The sequence below is a fragment of the Ahaetulla prasina genome, chromosome 8 (genome assembly GCF_028640845.1).
Source record: "Ahaetulla prasina isolate Xishuangbanna chromosome 8, ASM2864084v1, whole genome shotgun sequence".
NCBI lineage: Eukaryota > Metazoa > Chordata > Lepidosauria > Squamata > Colubridae > Ahaetulla > Ahaetulla prasina.
Genome location: NC_080546.1, coordinates 11,653,387 through 11,673,466, shown reverse-complemented (window position 1 = coordinate 11,673,466; position 20,080 = coordinate 11,653,387). Strand labels below are relative to the sequence as shown.

At 42.6% G+C, this 20,080-nt stretch overlaps 1 long non-coding RNA gene across 1 annotated transcript in view; it reads left to right on the top strand.

Moving 5' to 3' along the window:
- LOC131203134 (uncharacterized) overlaps positions 1-20,080 on the top strand; it is a 71,488-nt gene that overhangs the window by 51,059 nt on the left and 349 nt on the right. The window contains exon 3 of the long non-coding RNA XR_009156307.1: positions 19,362-19,582. This is a non-coding gene — a long non-coding RNA (uncharacterized LOC131203134). The remainder of the gene's footprint in view (positions 1-19,361; positions 19,583-20,080) is intronic.

Genomic DNA, 20,080 nt, shown 5'->3' with positions numbered 1-20,080 from the left:
TGTTGATGGAATTATTTGTTTAGCAGAGTGATGGCCTTCGGGAAGAAACTGTTCTTGTGTCTAGTTGTTCTGGTGTGCAGTGCTCTATAGCGTCGTTTTGAGGGTAGGGGTTGAAACAGTTTATGTCCAGGATGCGAGGGATCTGTAAATATTTTCACGGCCCTCTTCTTGATTCATGCAGAATGGTATAAGGCAGTGATGGCTAACCTTTTTGCCATCACGTGCCAGGAGTTGGGGGGGGGAAGGGTCTTCCCCACTCCCTGGAGGCCCTCCGGAGGCTGGAAATGGCCCATTTGCCGACTTTCGGTCTCCTGGGAGGGCGTCCAGAAGAGGGTGGGGAAGGCCGTTTTTGCCTTCCCAAGGCTGCTAGAAAGGTTCTGGAGGCTGGGGAGAACAAGAAACAGGATTTACAGTCCCATCAGAAGTTGGCAAATGGGCCGTTTGCGGCCTTTGGAGAACCTCTGGGGGGCGGGGAAGCCATTTTTGCCCTCCCCAAGCTCCTAGAAAGGCTCTGGAGCCTGGGGAGAGAGAAAAATGGACCTTCCCCACCACCCCTGAGGCCCTCCGGAGGCAGGAAACAACCTGTTTCCCTACTTCCAGTGGGTCCAGGAGGCCTGAAAATCAGCATGCTGGCGCATGCATGCACACCGGAGCTGAGCTTGCGTGCCCACCAATATGTCTACGCGTCCCATAGGTTCACCATCACAGCTATAAGATCTTGTGGGAAGCACCCCCCCCGCACCAAGAGAATAAAATATTTTGCAGAATATTAAAAGAGGCAGAATATTATATTTCCCCAAAGGAGAAATGGAGAAAAATCTTAACAAAGGCAGAAAGCAGCCCCTGTCTTCCTGCCATGGCCTCAAGCAGAAGCCTCAATTCTTTAAAGATGAATATTTTGTACCTATTAAGAAAGACTGGGCCATTCTAGTCATAAACAAAATGCCTTCAACCAACAGCTCCCACAGAAGGCTGGAGCTGATGGGATTAAGAATTTTCATTCCCCCACCCAAATTCTAAGGACAGGGCATGACCTTTAGGACATAATAAGATTTACCCATCACAATTAGAGTAGCAAAAGACACAAGGATCACTATATTGCACAACCCCCCTGGAGCATCTAAATCACCAAAATCCGCATAGACGTGAGGTCGAACGACTAGCCTTGTGATGCGACCGTAACAATCTGGAACTGAACACACACAAAACTGTAGAAATGGTGGTAGACTTTAGGAGAAACCCTTCCATACTTCCACCTTTCACAATCCTTGACAACACAGTAAACAGTAGAAACCTTCAAATTTCTAGGTTCTATCATATCACAAGATCTAAAATAGACAGTTAACATCAAAAACATCATCAAAAAAGGACAACAAAGAATGTTCTTTCTGCGCCAACTCAGAAAGCTCAAACTGCCCAAGAAGCTACTGATCCAGTTCTACAAAGGAATTATTGAGTCTGTCATTTGCACCTCTATAACGGTCTGGTTTGGTTCTGCAACCCAACAAGAAAGACACAGACATCAGAGGATAATTAGAACTGCAGAAAAAATAATTGCTACCAACCTGCCTTCCATTGAGGACCTGTATACTGCATGAATCAAGAAGAGGCCGTGAAAATATTTACAGATCCCTCACATCCTGGACATAAAATGTTTCAACTCCTACCATCAAAACGACACTATAGAACATTACACACCAGAACAACTAGACACAAGAACAGTTTGTTTGTTTTTTCATTTATATCCCGCCCTTCTCCGAAGACTCAGGGCGACTTACACTATGTCAAGCAATAGTCTTCATCCATTTGTATATTATATACAAAGTCAACTTATTGCCCCCCAACAATCTGGGTCCTCATTTTACCTACCTTATAAAGGATTGAAGGCTGAGTCAACCTTGGGCCTGGTGGGACTTGAACCTGCAGTAATTGCAAGCAGCTGCTGTTAATAACAGACTGTCTTACCAGTCTGAGCCATCATCATTTGTGTTGTATATGTTGTACCTTTGATGAAGGTATTTGTTTTTTGTTTTTCTTTTATGTACACTGAGAGCATATGCACCAAAACAAATTCCTTGTGTGTCCAATCACACTTGGCCAATAAAATTCTATTCTATTCTATTCTATTCTATTCTATTCTATTCTATTCTATTCTATTCTATTCTATTCTATTTTATTCTAAAACCCAGAACCCTATAAAAATCCATCCACATACTCATCCATTTTGTCAGCCACCCCAGAAACATTGCTGCTGTCACTGAAGTTTCTGGAAACCAAATAAACTTACTTTCCTTGCAGTTATCCTCCATTTTATTTCCAGTGCCTTTCTCCCGGTTTGGAACCGGACCAGATTTTTCTTCCCACAGTCTCCTGCTTGAACAGGGGTTGACTGGAAGACCTCTAAGGTCCTTCCAACTCTGTTAATCTGTTATCAAAAAGTCACTGGGGAGGCCTGAACTTCATAAAACCCCAAAGTGTACAAATCTCAAGTAAGGAAAATTATCTTTTCTCCCACTTCCCATTTCTTTCATCCTTTAGCCCAGTGCTTATTTTGTGCTCTTTTAAAAAAGAGCAGTTCTGCTTAAAATCACAGAATGGTTCGGCCTTCTCCATCTAGTGGGTTTTCAGTTGCTTCGGGCTTCATCTTATTAGGTATACTGTCTGAACTTTTAGAAACTATGTAAAAGACACTGCATCTGCCTCCCTGCCTTCTTTTTTTACATTTTTTAAAACCGGCTTTTATTATTTTTATTTTTAGTATAGTGGGTAGTGTAAATAGCTAGAACCAGGGGCAAAAAAAATTCTGTTGCAGTGGGCTCTGGCAGTTAGATCATTTGAGACGAGTACTCCAAGGTCCTTGACAGTATGAGGTTCGTCTACGACGTCATATCTGCCCAGCTTGTATTTGACATTCTGATTTTTTTTTTTTGCGCCAATGTGTAATATACAATGTATATTGTATAGACATTTGTCTAGAATTGTACAGGGTCTGTTTGGGCAGGGGGTTGGACCCAAAGATCTCCAAGATCCCTTCCAACTCTGTTATTCTACATTTCTTATTTCATAACCCCAATCAGTGATCATGTTATAGCTGACTGCCCCGAAGGTCCTTTTCCAAGAGGCAACTGACCTTCATGGTTTTTCTTTGAAGACGTTTTGCTTCTCACCAAGAGAAGCTTCTTCAACTCTCAAGAAGCTTCTTGGATGAGAAGCGAAATGTCTTCAAAGAAAAAAAAAAAACCCAGAAAGCCCAGTTGCCTCTTCGGACAACCATGACCTAGATCAGGGGTCACCAACCTTTCAGACCTCAGGGACCATTAAACAACAAACCTCAGGGACCACAGTAACAACAAACCTTGGTTTACACCTAAGTGCAGATCACTCGCATCCTGGACATAAACTGTTTCAACCCCTACGCTCAAAACGACGCTATAGAGCACTGCACACCAGAACAACTAGACACAAGAACAGTTTTTTCCCGAAGGCCATCACTCGGCTAAACAAATAATTCCCTCAACACTGTCAGACTATTTACTGAATCTGCACTACTATTAATCGTTTCATAGTTCCCATCATCAATCTCTTTCCACTTATGACTGTATGACTATAACTTGTTGCTGGCAATCCTTATGATTTATATTGATATATTGACCATCAATTGTGTTGTAAATGTTGTACCTTGATGAACGTATCTTTTCTTTTATGTACACTGATAGCGTATGCACCAAGACAAATTCCTTGTGTGTCCAATCACACTTGGCCAATAAAATTCTATTCTATTCTATTCTATTCTATTCTATTCTATTCTATTCTATTCTATTCTATTCTATTCTATTCATAATTTTAAATCCCGTGGACCGCTAATATAATCTGCCTAATGACCTGCTGGGTGGGCATGGCTAGGTGGTCATGTGACTCGGTGGGCGTGGTCAACTCGATCACTCATGTCAAGGGGCGCCTCGCCAGCCTCTACTCTCCCCTCCCCCCCCCAGCCACTCCTTGCTTCTCCAAGAGGCTCCTTAGGGCCCCAACAAGAAGCAGTTGTTGGAGCTAAGCAGCCACCGTGAGAAAGAGTTGGCAAAACAGCTCAGTTCAAATTAAAGCTGACTGAAAAGGAGGCTCAGCAGAAGCACCTCACTGAGGACTATGAGCGTAGGATTTCCAAGCAGAGGGAAGACCTGCAGGAGTGCAAGGCCAGGTACCAGTACCTGGAGGCTCAGCAGGCTGAGATTATCAGTCAGTTCCAGGCCATGATGAAGTCCCACTGGAACGAGGCCCTCCGGCTCTTCACCACCAGTGGTGCTTCCCTCCAGTCTTTGTCCAAAGCCCCATAACAGGAGGCTGAAGCAGACCCCGAGTCAGAATTTCTGCCCCCCCCTCCAACCCACACAAGAGACCCCAAAGGGGGGATACTCTCCGCAGTAACACAAACATTCATTGCACGTATCTGTCCCAGGGGCCTTAGTTTGAGGACCCCTGACTTAGTGCAATATAAAAAATGCAAACAATTTTTCTGTGAACCACCCAAATTTTCTCACGGACCCCCAGTTGATGACCGCTGACCTAGATGACTGAGAATCTCCACAGACATGTTGGCTGACTGTTGGAGACATTAACACTGATCCGCTTAAAAGGTAAAGGTTTCCCTCGCACATATGTGCTAGTCGTTGCCGACTCTAGGGGGCGGTGCTCATCTCCGTTTCAAAGCCGAAGAGCCAGCGCTGTCCGAAGACGTCTCCGTGGTCATGTGGCCGGCATGACTCAACACCAAAGGTGCAGGGAACGTTGTTACCTTCCCACCAAAGGTGGTCCCTATTTTTTCTACTTGTATTTTTACATGCTTTCGAAACTGCTAGGTTGGCAGAAGCTGGGACAAGTAACAGGAGCTCACCCCGTTACACGGCAGCACTAGGGATTCGAACCGCTGAGCTGCCGACCTTTCGATCGACAAGCTCAACGTCCTAGCGCCTGAGCCACCGTGATCCACTTGTGATGGAGCAAAAAGCAACCCTTCTGTCAGAAGGAATCAGCTAGAAAGAAAGGAGTTCCTAAAGATAAAGTGACCAACTTTTTTACAATGAGAAGGAGGACACAAATAAATTGAAGGAAAAAAATATCGTAAACGAAAGAAACATTTTATTCATTGCAACAATAATACAGAATACACTATAACATGATAAATGCATAATAAAAAAAACATCTGTAACAATAACACTTTATATTATATTGTAATTACACCATCAATTTATTATTTCAACTGAAACAATAACCTAAGCGAATAAACTTGTAAATAAAATTATACATATTTGGAAATTATTAAATAGATAATGAATTAATAAAACGTGAATTACTGTGCTCTCCTGATATGATTGAATATTCACTGAGAAAAAAATGAGCCTAATGCGTGCATGTGTGCCGTGTCGTGTTTCGGTAAGAAGTAAACAAGGCCACTTGGGCGCAGCGCACTCTTGCGCATGGCGCACTCTCTCAAAACAATTTCCCTGTGCGGAGTGTGTGCGTCTCATTATCGCGTCTCACCACACTGTACCGAGCCTTGATGAATCGTTACGTCAAATACAAATACGTCACATCACACGCAACGGATCGGATCGGCATCGATCGAATACGGAGATTTACAGATTAGTCTTCAAATATCGAAAAGGAGGACATGTAGGAGGACACTTTTCGAGAGAGGACAGAACTTACAAAAGAAGGACTGTTCTCCCTAAAGGAGGGCGATTGGTCACCTTACTAAAGAAGAATGTCAGCAGATTCTTTGGGGGGGGAAGCACTAGAAAACAGGGCAGCAGTTGGAGATCCAGTGCGAATTCAGCAAATTCTGCAGTGGCATCTTAAGGGCTCTTATAAAAGACAATGCAAGGGGACGATGGTCGTGTGGGCATCCTTGAAGCGGCCCAGATTCTTAGATGACTGCAAAAGGGAGGGAGGGAGGGAGGGAGGAAAGCAACAGGCAGCACATACAATTATTTTCCTCCCTGCTTGCAAAGATGGCAATTCTCAAGCGGAGTGTCGCTGTTCACTCTCAAATGTACAAGTGGTTATTTTTGGGGGGGAATCAGAGATGGTTAGTTATCTTCTGACTCTGCATATAGAAGTAAGATTGCCATTCATGCATACAGAACAAGATCACCATTATGCATACATTGTGTGAGTATTTTTAATCAAGTTCTCTACTCTATCCTATGCTGGTCTACCTTACCCTCTATTCAGAGGTGGGTTTCACATAATTTTATCACCAGTTCGCCATGCACCAAAAATGTGAGCGCGCAGCCTTCTATGCATGCACTTTGCTCACTCATGCAATTTGTATGCATATGTGCAGCTTAGAAAACGTGGCTAAATAGGACGGCATAGCACCAGGGCGGGTAAGCGGGCCTACTCGCAGGTCACCATTACCGGTTCTCCCGAACCGGTCCGAACCGGCTGAATTCCTTCTGCTCTTCTTTCCTACATTCCTCAATTTATGACCATGAGCCCAACGTTTCTATTGCTAAGTGAGTTTTTGCTCCATTTCACGGGCTTTTTTTGCCACGGGTGTTAAGGGAACCGCTGCAGGTGTTAAATTAGCAACACGGTTGTTAAGTGAATCTGGCTTCCTTACCGACGTTGCTTGTCAGAAAGTCGCAAAAAGGGATCACATGACCGCAAGACACGGCGATTATTATAAATACATGCCGGTTGCCAACCGTGCTAATTTTTATCATGTGACCCTGGGGGGTGCTGCAATAGTCGTAAATGTGAACAACTAAACGAACTGTTGTAAGTCGAGGACTAGCTAAACTTTTAAAAAATAAGCTGAGTCTATTCCACCTTGCTGTTGCTCAGCTTTTTTCTTCTCCTTCCTTCCTTTCCTTCCAATTTGAACTGTGTCACTGTTGCGTTTTCCTCTCGTTCTGACACGATCCAAGGTATATAAAATCTGTTAGACTTTGTCTCCTATTATTTTGAATGGAAATCTGGTGACTGGCAGCGTCTGGAAACAGAAACAATAGAGGCAGGATAAGAATCGGCAGTAAGGGCAGCCAATAGTATAATGGTAGAGTTTTCAGATTTTCTTCCAATCCAGTTAGGGAATGGGAATAGGGAATATTCCCAATAGGGAAGGGAGCAAATGAGAAAAGACTGAAGTATAATTTCATTACATAACCGTGATGATAAACCTATGGTATACATTCCAGAAGGGACGCGGTGGCTTAGTGGGTAAGACGCTGAGCTTGTCGATCGAAAGGTCGGCAGTTCAGCAGTTCAAATCTCTAGTGTCGCGTAACGGGGTGAGCTCCCATTACTTGTCCCAGCTTCTGCCAACCTAGCAGTTCGAAAGCACGTAAAAATGCAAGTAGAAAAATAGGGACCACCTTTGGTGGGAAGGTAACAAAGCCTTTGGCGTTGAGTCATGCGAGCCACATGACCACGGAGATGTCTTCAGACAGCGCTGGCTCTTCAGCTTTGAAACGGAGATGAGCACCGCCCCCTAGAGTCGGGAACGACTAGCACGTATGTGCGAGGGGAACCTTTACTTTTTATACATGCAAGAGGTGGCATGCAGAACCCTCTCTCTGGGCACATGCGCCATCGCCAGCTGCTCTTCTGGTTTTCAGCCTGTACATGCACACTGGTCAGTGGTCATCACTGGCATCAGAGCTCCAGAAAGCAACCTGAAAGTAGCATGAAAAACAGCCCCAAAGCAGGCTGTTTTTCAGGTTGTTTTCAGGCCTTTTGGGGGGGGGGCATTTTTTGGGTTTTTTTCAGGCCATTTTGGGGCTGTTTTTTGGCCCCAAGAGTGGCTTGAAAACAGCCTGAAAAATGACCCAGAGATTTTAAATTTAGTAACAGCGGCAAGACTATTGATAGGACATTATTGGAAGAAAAAAAAGAACTACCTACAATAGAAGAACGGATATTGAAAGTTGCTATTTTGGCTGAGATGGCAAAAATCTCAGCCTTTTTGAAAGACAATACACAAGATACTTAAATGAATGGAAAAAATGGATTGACTATATCCAAAATAGATATCAGACTAAGAGATATCAGACTGCCTTTGAATGATTAGGATGTATTATTTCTGATTGCTATGGGGGAGGTTAGGATTTGATGAGAATTGCAGGAGTTAACTGAGTTTGGAGGGAAAATATTTAGCATATGCTTGTTTTAATTTTTAATATACCTTATGTTTGTTCCAGGAAGTTGGGTGGGGAAGGGGAGGGGTTTTTTGAAGGGAGGAGAGAGGAGGTAGAGGCGGGAAAGGGGAGGAAAGCTTTTTTTTGTAAAAACTTTTTCAATAAAAAAATTGACCCAGAAAACAGCCTGAAAAATAGCCAGAAAAATGGCCCAAAAACAGGCATACATGCGCTGGCCAGCTGGTCTACATGCACATGCGTTCCAGTTTGGGCACTTGGTGCTGAAAAGATTCACCATCCCTGACCCATAAGAAACTGTAAGGAGAACTCATATAGATGGGGAAGACCTTGAGATTGTGAAAACTATAGCGATCGGAGGAGCAATCCACAGGGATGTTTGTAAGGCAGGTGAACAGCAATAGCACTTAGACTTATATACCGCTTTACAGTGCTCTCTCTAAGCAGTTTACAGAGTCGGCCTATTGCTCCCAACAATCTGGGTCCTCAGTTTACTGACCTTGGAAGGATGGAAGGCTGAGTCAACCTTGAGCCGGGGAGATCCGAACTGCCAAACTGCTGGCTGCCGGCAGTCAGCAGAAGTAGCCTGCAGTACTACACTCTAACCACTGTGCCACCGTGGCTCTGAAGATCCCAAAAAGTCACGGCATTGGCAAAACTGACCGTTTTAATTAAAGACCAGAACCTATTTAGTGTGGTGTCTACTTGAAAAACCTCTTCCAGATTGTTTGTTGTTTATTGAATGTGTATGTCGCTTATCTCATTGTTATAGCAACTCAGTTTTTGGTCAAAATTGAAAAAAATAAAACTTTGATTTTAGCTTTGGATGATGGGGAGGGCAGGATGGCTCAGCGGTTAAAGACAGTGATCTTGTCCACTGGAAAGCGGACAGCCCAAGTTTGAGACCCGACGGAGTGAGCTCCTGTTATTTGCTCCAGCTCCATAATTTGATCCATAATTCCTTTTTTTCCCCCCCGCAACCCTTTGCTCATCACAAACCAGTGAAAGAGATTAAAGAACCAAGACCCAAAGAAAAACAAAACACACACACACACACACACACACATCCAGGATGTGCTAAGTCAAGAGCAAGATGATTTCGATGAGATGCAAAGACAAAATTGTGCTTTAGGGTGGAATCTTGTAGGAATTTAGCACCCACCCCCCTCCTAGAAGAATGAAATATTTTAGAAAATATTTAAAAAGGCAGAATATATTTCCCTGGATGAGAAATGGAGAAACATGTTTTAAAGACAAAGCAGCTCCCTGCAACTTCCTGCCAACCCCCTCCTTTCTCAATGGGCCATTAAAGCCTCAACCAAGCTCGCTCATTTCCCCCCACCTTTGTCAATGGGTCAGAGGTAGAAACTCAATCCCCCCACCTTTGGGACCATCATTTGCAACACAATAGAACAGAAACTCACCACATGGCACCTGGGAAGATTACATCAGCCAGCAAGGCTAGCTAAGACTCCCACCCCCTGGGAGTCTGACAACCAATCAGGGTACTCTTCCTGTGCCCCAGAAAGTTCAAAGCTCAGAAAAAGCATAAAGCCAGGGAGCACACAGGATCTCAGCCCTTTTCTGTTCAGGAACTCAAGCCATGTGATCCTGACCACCATTAAACCATCTTTCCAAGCAGCCTCCATGTTTCCAGTGTCTTTGTCCCCACTGAACCCAGATGGATATTTCTTCCAACAGTTTCTGCTAAGATATGCATTAGTCCCAGCTCATTATCTTCCCCCCACCCCCAAAAAAACCAAAACCCTCCCATTTTCATCATGTTTTTTTTTCTTTTCCTTTAAATATTCCTACTCTGATGGGCTATTTGGAGAACTCTTGTTCAGTTTTATGCTGCCATGCTGTTTTTCCTTTGCTGCGTAATCTTTTGTACAGGAACGGTATTGTTTTCCTGAATCATTGCAAGTTGCTCTAGGAAAAAGTTTGGCTGAAGAGCAGAAATTTAAACCATTGAAAATACCAATCGGTGTGCAGGAAGCCAAGGGATCAGACACTAAGCTAAATACAGTCGTGGCCAAAATTGTGGGAACCTTTTGGGGAAAGTGTATTTTCTAAAACTAGCTAATAATGCCCCCTTTTTTTTGGAGTGTTACCATAAAATTATATATCAATGGAAAGATAATTTAATCAAGAATGTAATGGAATAACTTTTATAAAGGATTTGCTATTAGAATAACAGTTATAAAGAAGAAAAGTGAAACGAGATATACAAAAATGATCACCATTGAAAAAATGAGATATACAAAAATGATCACCATGTCAGTTAATTCTTAGTTGGGTAACCTTTAGCATGTATTATGGCCTTACAACATCTTCCCATGGAGTGAACCAAGTCTTTTACTTCTGCAGCTGTTATAATGTGAAACCAGAGGTGGGTTTCAGCAGGTTCTGACCAGTTCTGGAGAACCGGTAGCGGAAATTTTGAGTAGTTCGGAGAACCGGTAGTAAAAATTCTGACTGGCCCCGCCCACATCTATTCTTTGCCTTCCAAGTCCCAGCTGATTGGGAGGAAATGGGGATTTTGCAGCAACCTTTCTCTGGATTGGGGACGGAATGGAGATTTTACAATATCCTCCCCCTGCCACGCCCACCAAGCCACACCCACAGAACCGGTAGTAAAAAAATTTGAAACCCACTACTGTATGAAACCAAGATTGAATGATTGCTTCTATTAACTGGGTTTAATTGCTGGATCACTTCTGACTAACAAGTTTCTTTAGTCGGCTCTAGAGATTTTCAATTGGGTTAAGGTCTGGGCTATTCCCAGGCCATTCCAGCAGTGGAATAGGATTATCTTGAAACTCCCCCCAAAAAAGTGGTGCTATTAGCACCATCAAACCTCAAAAATACACTTTTCCCAAAAGGTTTCCACAATTTTGGCCACTACTGTAGATTGGGGAGCAGAGTTGCTGGCGGGAAACTTTTAAATACTTTTATTTTATAAATAAAATGAACGAGCCACCCTCAGCCTGGGAGATAATCAACCTTCTGAAGTTCTTGAGGGAAGAAATTTGGTTTTTCCTTGCAATTTGAGGTATTTTCCCACAAGTTCAAAGTTTACAATGCTAGAAGTCACAAATTCGCAAAGCAGATTCCAAAGCAGATTCTATAAGAGACTAGTTAGATCAGGGGTCTGCAAACTTGGCTCTTTTAAGACTTGTGGACTTCAACTACCAGAGTTCCTCAGCCAGCTTTGCTTGTTGACTTGTTGAAGTCCACAAGTCTTAAAAGAGCCAAGTTTGATGATTGAAGATATGAAATTAAAATTTGAAATGATATTGGGGCTGCCCAACTGCCATTTCGGAAAGAAAGGGAGAGAGGAGTAGAAGGAGGGAAGAAAGTAGGTAGGAAAGAGTTGAGAAGGAAAATGGGAATAAGGTTAGAGAGAGTAGAAGAAGGGAGGAGTGGAGAAGGAGGAGAGGAAGTAGTAAAGTGAAGGAGATGAAAGAGGGGAAAGTAGTAGAGGGTAGAGGGAGGTTGTGAAGAAAGGAAGTGGCAGTCGGGCAGGCCCGAATCAGCAATAAATAAATATATATATATATAATAAGAGCCAAGTTTGCAGACCCTTGAGTTAGGAGATTGCAGTTCACTTCCTGTTTGTCTTATCTGGATAGAAATAGAAAAAAAAGAAGCCTCTTATTTTACGAAGAAAAACATGACGGTATTTTACATATTTTTGTTGTTGTTGTTGTTGCTGTTGTTCAGAGTAGTGTACGAAGTTTTATACCAAAATATATTTTATTCTTTATGCTGTCTCCATCTTCCCTTAAAACATTAACAGAATCTGCAATGGACCGAGAATCAACCTTTCCGCTTAGATAATTGATAGTCAGGTTGAAACTAAGTTAGTCAAATAAAAATAGCAAAAGGGGAAGGAATCTTTTACTCAAACTTCCTCAAACCCCCAAATAATTTACCCAGACCTAATCCATATTAGGTGGCTCGGTGGCTAAGATGCTGAGCTCGTCGATCGAAAGGTCGGCAGTTCAGCGGTTCAAATCCCTATTGCCGTGTAACGGGATGAGCTCCCATTACTTGTCCCAGCTTCTGCCAACCTAGCAGTTCGAAAGCACGTAAAAAAATGCAAGTAGAAAAATAGGGACCACCTTTGGTGGGAAAGTAACAGCATTCCTTGCACCTTTGGCGTTGAGTCATGCTGGCCACATGACCACGGAGATGTCTTCGGACAGCACTGGCTCTTCGGCTTTGAAACAGAGAGGAGCACTGCCCCCGAGAGTCGGGAACGATTAGCACATACGTGCGAGGGGAACCTTTACCTTTACCTAATCCACATATCAAAGGAGAAGGTCTGGAAACACAAATAGAATCAATTACAATGGATGCCGAGTGGAAATGCATGTTCACAAGAATAAACATTATAGAGAACATATACTTACTCACACCCACGTCCCTCATGTGTCACCCTAGAATCAGCATATACACACACTTTCACACCGAGAATAAGTTCCCCTATAGAACAGTGTCTCTGTACCCAGTTTTCTCTGCAGCTGCCCCCAAGGCAAACCTCTTCGCTCTGCGAAATAAATATTTCTCCTTTCTACATAGCTGTCTTGAATTCATTTATATTTATTCTTGCATCAAAAACCCAGCTCGAGTTAGAATCGAGTTAGGGGCCGCGGTGTGGCTCAGGCTGTAAGAAGCCTGTTATTAAAACACAGCTGCCTGCAATTATTGCAGGTTCTAGTCCCACCAGGTCCAAGGTTGACTCAGCCTTCCATCCTTTATAAGGTAGGTAAAATGAGGACCCAGATTGTTGGGGGGGCAATAAGTTGCCTTTGTAAATATACAAATAGAATGAGACTATTGCCTTACACACTGTAAGCCGCCCTGAGTCTTCGGAGAAGGGCGGGATATAAATGTAAACAAAAAAAAAAACAACCCCACATTATTCTTCTAAGGAGAAAAATAAAATAAACTCCTGACATGAGGGAATGGAAAGTGCTTTTTGCAAACTTTCTTATACTTTCCAGAACATCATCATCATCTTTTAATGACTCCATAATCCCTTGCAGGGTGGAGTCTGGCCAATTGAATGGAGCTAGCAGAGTGTTTACTGGCCGGATGCCCTTTCTAACGCCAATGTGGAGTTTTATTCAGCAGATATATTCTCATTGTGCCTCTACCTAGGATCGAACTCACAGCCTCCTGATTGTGGGGCGAGAGGTCCACTTCTAGGCCACCGCACCTTTCCTGAACGTCCCTTTGTTTAATAGCTCTGAGTCAAGCTATTACAGGTAGTCCTCCACTTATAACTGATCATTTAGCGACCATTCAAAGTTATGAAATATCTCCCCAGAGCTACGTATGACCGGATTTCAAAGTTCTGATGGCTGTTCCCCTCATAGTCATGTGATCCCATTTTGGGCACCTAGCAACCCGGCCCCATTTTATAGTGTTTCACGGTCACACAATTGTGATTTATTCATATTATGACATTTTCTGCTGGAAGCCAGGATTTACTTCCAGTTTCTGGTCAACCCAGTCCCCTGAGTACAGTGGGTTCAGTTAACAACTGCTGCAAATCAGGTCATAAATCAGGCATGGTCCCATGGAAATCCGCTTAGCAACCATCATGTTTTATGATCAGTGGTGGGATTCGGCCGGTTCGGGCTGGTTCGGGAAAACCGGTAGATAAATTGTTGGCTGGCCCCTCCCCTCCCCATCCCTTCCAGGACTCTCCACGCGCCCCATTTTGGCTCCCAGGTAAGTGCAGGGAGGCCTACTAGGCCCAAAATGGGGCGCAGGGGGTGTGGTGCCTGCCCCCTCGCCCCCGCTCCCGTTTTCGCTCCCAGGAGGCTGCAGGAGGCCAAGTGCTGCCTGTCACACATGGCCACGCCCACCGTGGACACACCCATTCAACTGGTCATTAGGGCAGAGAACCAGTTGTTAAATTATTTGAATCCCACCACTGCTTATGATCCTAATTCTCATTTACGGTCCTCATTGGAGGATTCCCCTATAATGCAACGGGATACCCCTTGCCAGGGAAGATGGGGAGAAATCCAGACCTGGAGCCAGAAATATGGTCTTGAGGGGGGTTGAGGATGGGCCTGGAGGACAAAGATCAAAACACAAGCCTATTTTGCAGAAGCAACCCAGTGAAGACAGAAGATGCACAGTTAACTAAGAGAGCATACAAAACATTTGCCAGACCTATTCTTGAATACAGCTCATCCGTCTGGAACCCATACCACATCTCTGACAAAAATACAATAGAACGAGTCCAGAAATATTTCACTAGAAAAGTTCTTCACTCCTCCGAAAACAACAAAATACCTTATACCAACAGACTTGAAATCCTGGGATTAGAAAACTTACAACTCCATCGACTTCGACATGACCTGTGTTTAACACACAAAATCATTTATTGAAATATCCTTCCTATAAAAGACTACTTCAGCTTCAATCGCAATATTACAAGAGCAAAAAATAGATTCAAGCTAAATGTCAACCGCTTGAAACTTCATTGCAGAAAATACGACTTCTGTAGCAGAGTTGTTAATGCTTGGAATTCATTACCTGACTCCATAGTCTCTACTCAAAACCCCAAAATCTTCAACCAAAAACTGTCTACTATTGACCTCACCCCATTCCTAAGAGGACTATAAGGGGCGTGCATAAGAGCACAATAGTGCCTACCATTCCTGTCCTATTGTTCCCTTCATTATATCAAATTAATATAGTTGATGCATATTTTATATATATATATATATTTTCTTCAAGATATGTTGTTTTATCTATGACAATTGTTTGTGTATACTGTTGTGACAAAAAGAAGTAAAAAAAAATTTAAAAAAATTCTCAGAATTCAGCTGGTTAATGTAGAATTGAGGGGCAGGAGGGTTGTGAGAGCTAGAACTAAAAAAATATTTCTCCTATTGTCACTTTCAAGAGAATTTTATGAAGTTGCTTTTTGTGCCAATATTCCCAGAGGAATATTGGCACCAAAAAAAATCTGTTTTCTCCCTCATATGAGGAGGACCTTTAATCTTATAAAAAGGTACAATAAAGAAAAAAGCCAAATCACTCATAGATCAACTTGGAAATTCTTCTTCTTCTTCTTCTTCTTCTTCTTCTTCTTCTTCTTCTTCTTCTTCTTCTTCTTCTTCTTCTTCTTCTTCTTCTTCTTCTTCTTCTTCTTCTTCTTCTTCTTCTTCTTCTTCTTCTTCTTCTTCTTCTTTTCTTCCTTCTCCTTTTGTCCTTCTCCTTCTCCTCCCTTCTCCCTCTTTTTTTCCTTCTTCCCTCCTTCCTTCTTTCTCCTCCCTTGTCTCTTCTCCATTCTTCGCCCCTTTTCTCCCTTCTCCATCTTTTTCCTCCTCCTCCTCCTTCTTCTTGCTCCTTACTCCTCCTTCCTCCTTTTTCTTTCTTCCTCTCCCACTTCTCCCTCCTCCAACTCCTCCTTCCTCCGTCTTCTTCTCCCCCTTCTCCCTTCTCCCTTTTCTTTCTCCTCCAACTCCCCCTCCTCCAACTACGGAGTTGAAAAACACACTTTGAAGAGTTAAGATTGCTGTGTCCTCGAGATTATTGGGTTTTTTTCCATTCTGTCTTTTGGAAGTTAACAGAAAAAGTGCAGTAACCACCCATTTGCAGATAAATAATGGGAACTGAGAGCAAAAACAGGCAAAGACGAGAGTTAGGCAGACCGCAGAAAGGAAAAACACAGGAAGTTGAGCTGCGATGGGCAAATAAGAAGAAAGAAACCCAGAGCTGTTTGCCTCAAAAGTTCGGAAATGGCACCGAGTCATTTCAGCATGAGGAACCACCTCGGCCACCCAAACCCGGGTAGTAGAGAAGGGAAGAAAAAAAAAACATTCCCTAACAGAAAATTATGGGGAAATTGTTAAGTTAGGCGATTGAGGAGACAGGAGACAGGTCTATGTGAACAACAGCTCTTTATTGTACAGTGAGAATCCAGCAAAATATACAAGGGTGCAGCTCTCTTTATATAGTTTCTTGGTCAGGGTGTCAGCCAATGATCTTTCAGCTTTTTCCCGCTCAATTTTCCCTCCAAAATTAGATACATAACAGAAATGCTTGGGAAAAGCACAAGGGGAGGGCTGATCATTTGAAACCGACTGTTAGAGTGTTGAAACTGTAATGGCTCCTGCGGCAATGTTTCATTTGTTTTTTTAAATGAAAACTTCTCTCTCCATTTAAAAGTATTTTACAAAATAGTGAAAATGTGAGGATATCAATTGTATGCATATCAAAGGTGTTTATCGGGGAGGGGGAGTGTTAGGTTTAGGCACATTCACAGACACACATAGATACGTATAAATATACTGTAGCTAGTGTGTGTGTGTGTGTACACACACACATAAATATACACATACACACATATATGTCTATGGAGAGAGAGGGAGAGACGGAGGGAGATGATAGATATACTGTAGATTAAATAGTTAGATAGCTAGAGAGATGATTGATAGATGAGAGAGAGATGATAGATAGATAGACAGACAGACAGACAGATAGATAGAAGAAGCAAAAAGAAGCTACTCTGAAAAGCTAAAGAATCAATTTTCAGCAAATGAACCAGCAAACATGTGGAAAACTCTTAAAAATATCACCGGCTATGGCAAACCTCCTTCCCAGGCTGAAGATAATCAACAACTGGCAGATGACCTGAATGAGTTTTACTGCAGGTTTGAAAGGAAACTACAGCCACCTATCTCCACAACCCCCATCTCAGACACAGCAACAACAGCCAAGCCTCCTACAACTGACCCCATTTCATTGGGTTCACAACCCCTAGTGATCACAGAAAAGGAAGTGCAGGACCTATTTCACAGACAAAAGCCAGGAAAAGCTCCAGGCCCAGACAAGATAACTCCTTCTTGCTTAAAAGTCTGTGCTGACCAATTGGCCCCCATCTTCACCCATATTTTCAATAAATCACTAGAGATGTGCTATGTTCCTTCTTGCTTCAAACGCCTACCATCATCCCAGTGCCAAGAAGCCCACCATCAAGGAACTGAATGACTACAGACCAGTTGCTCTAACATCTGTAGTCATGAAAACCTTTGAAAGGCTAGTGCTTTCCTACCTGAAAACCATCACGAATCCGCTTTTAGACCCCTTGCAATTTGCATACCGAGCAAATAGATCAACAGATGATGCTGTTAATATGGCTCTGCACTACATCCTACAACATCTTGAGTCTCCAAAGACCTATGCAAGGGTCCTTTTGTAGACTTTAGTTCAGCATTCAATACCATCATTCCAGACATTCTTCTAACTAAGCTAAACCAGCTACAGGTACCGGAACAGACTTGTAAGTGGATCACAAGCTTCCTAACAAACAGGAAGCAGCAGGTGAAGCTAAGCAAGATCACATCAAATACCTGTACAATTAGCACAGGGCCCCCAAGGCTGTGTGCTCTCCCACTTCTCTTCTCTCTGTATACCAATGACTGCATCTCCAATGATCCATTTGTTAAGCTACTGAAGTTCGCAGATGACACAACAGTGATTGGTCTCATTCGAGACAATGACGAATCCGCATATAGACGAGAGGTCGAACGACTAGCCTTGTGGTGCAACCAAAACAATCTGGAACTGAACACACTCAAAACCGTAGAAATGGTGGTAGATTTTAGGAAAAACCCTTCCATACTTCCACCTCTCACAATACTTGACAACACAGTATCAACAGTAGAAACCTTCAAATTTCTGGGTTCTATCATATCGCAAGATCTCAAATGGACAGCTAACATCAAAACATCATTAAAAAGGACAACAAAGAATGTTCTTTCTGCGCCAACTCAGTAAGCTCAAACTGCCCAAGGAGCTGCTGATCCAATTCTACAGAGGAATTATTGAGTCTGTCATTTGCACCTCTATAACTGTCTGGTTCGGTTCTGCAACCCAACAAGAAAAACACAGACTTCAGAGGATAATTAGAACTGCAGAAAAAATAATTGCTACCAACTTGCCTTCCATTGAGGACCTGTATACTGCACGAATCAAGAAGAGAGCCGTGAAAATATTTGCAGATCCCTCGCATCCTGGACATAAACTGTTTCAACTCCTACCCTCAAAACGACGCTATAGAGCACTGCACACCAGAACAACTAGACACAAGAACAGTTTTTTCCCGAAGGCCATCACTCTGCTAAACAAATAATTCCCTCAACACTGTCAGACTATTTACTGAATCTGCACTACTATTAATCGTTTCATAGTTCCCATCACCAATCTCTTTCCACTTATGACTGTATGACTATAACTTGTTGCTGGCAATCCTTATGATTTATATTGATATATTGATCATCAATTGTGTTGTAAATGTTGTACCTTGATGAACGTATCTTTTCTTTTCTTTTATGTACACTGAGAGCATATGCACCAAGACAAATTCCTTGTGTGTCCAATCACACTTGCCCAATAAAATTCTATTCTATATAATTAAGCAGATGGACAGAGAGAAAGACGATACAGATATATGAAAAACAGGTAGATAGTAGATAGATAGATAGATAGATAGATAGATAGATTAGATAGAGAAAGGAAGGAAGGAAGGAAGGAAAGAAGGAAGGAAGGAGAGGGAGAATGGATAGATAGATAGATAGATAGATAGATAGATAGATAGATAGATAGATAGATAGATAGATAGATAGATAGATAGATTAGATAGATAAGAAAGAAAAAGAAAGAAAGAAAAGAAAAGAGGGAGAATAGATAGATAGATAGAATGCTAGAGAGCTAGAGAGCTAGAGATGATTGAGTGATAGAATGATAGATAGATAGATAGATAGATAGATAGATAGATAGATAGATAGATAGATAGATAGATAGATAGATAGATAGATAGATATAGATGAGAGAGAGAGAGAGAGAAGGTTATGTGATCACCTTTTGCGGCCAAATCTAAGCACCCCATGGGCCAGATTTGTCCCGTGGGCCTTGACTTTGATACCCTTACTGTAGATATTTCCAGGTGTAATTATCCATATGCTGGAGAAGGAAATCGCTGACAATCTGCAGCGCCTAAGACTTTGTTTCTGCTGGCACAGCAATTGATCAATGCAATTCTCATCAATCACTCTAACTGAAGAGCTTTCTGAAAGATTTTATGAAATCCATTTTTAGGGCAAGAGGGGGTAAGGAAGCGCCCACATCCCGGCCTGTGCTCAAAAATCCATAAAATGCTGTTTTCTGCAGATTGAGTTAAGAATTATGGCTCTACCAGGAACCTCAACAGTCATGAAAACAAAAGATACATGGGTCTTCCGTCCACTTAAGCCCACAATGGTTAGTTGTGGAATTGCTTTTCCTGTTTACGATGGCCTGATTTGAAGAAGAAAACTCAGTATCGCTGGACGAGGGTCAGGAGCGGGGCAATTCCTGTGATGTCATCTGACCAGCATTTTCACTCAACATGGGTAAGGTAAAGGTAAAGGTTTACCTCACACATATGTGCTAGTCGTTCCCGACTCTAGCGAGCAGTGCTCATCTCCATTTCAAAGCCGAAGAGCCAGCGCTATCCGAAGATGTCTCCGCTGGTCATGTGGCCGGCATGACTCAATGCCAAAGGCGCACGGAATGCTGTGACCTTCCCACCAAATGGTCCCTATTTTTCTACTTGCAGTTTTTTACCTGCTTTCAAACTGCTAGGTTGGCAGAAGCTGGGACAAGGAACAGGAGCTCACCCCGTTACATGGCGGTAGGTAGATAGAGAGAGAGAGAGAGAGAAAGAGAGAAGAGAAAGAGAGAGAGAGAAATTCAGCATCTGTCTGCCATTCCAGCATGTATTTATGAGTATGCCCTTAAATTCACTTTTTAAAAACTTTAAAATAGAAAGTTGGTTAAAGACATTTGTTTTAAATAAGCCAAGCTTCTGGATTTTATGTGCACACATGGGGTTTTTTTTCCTTAAAAAA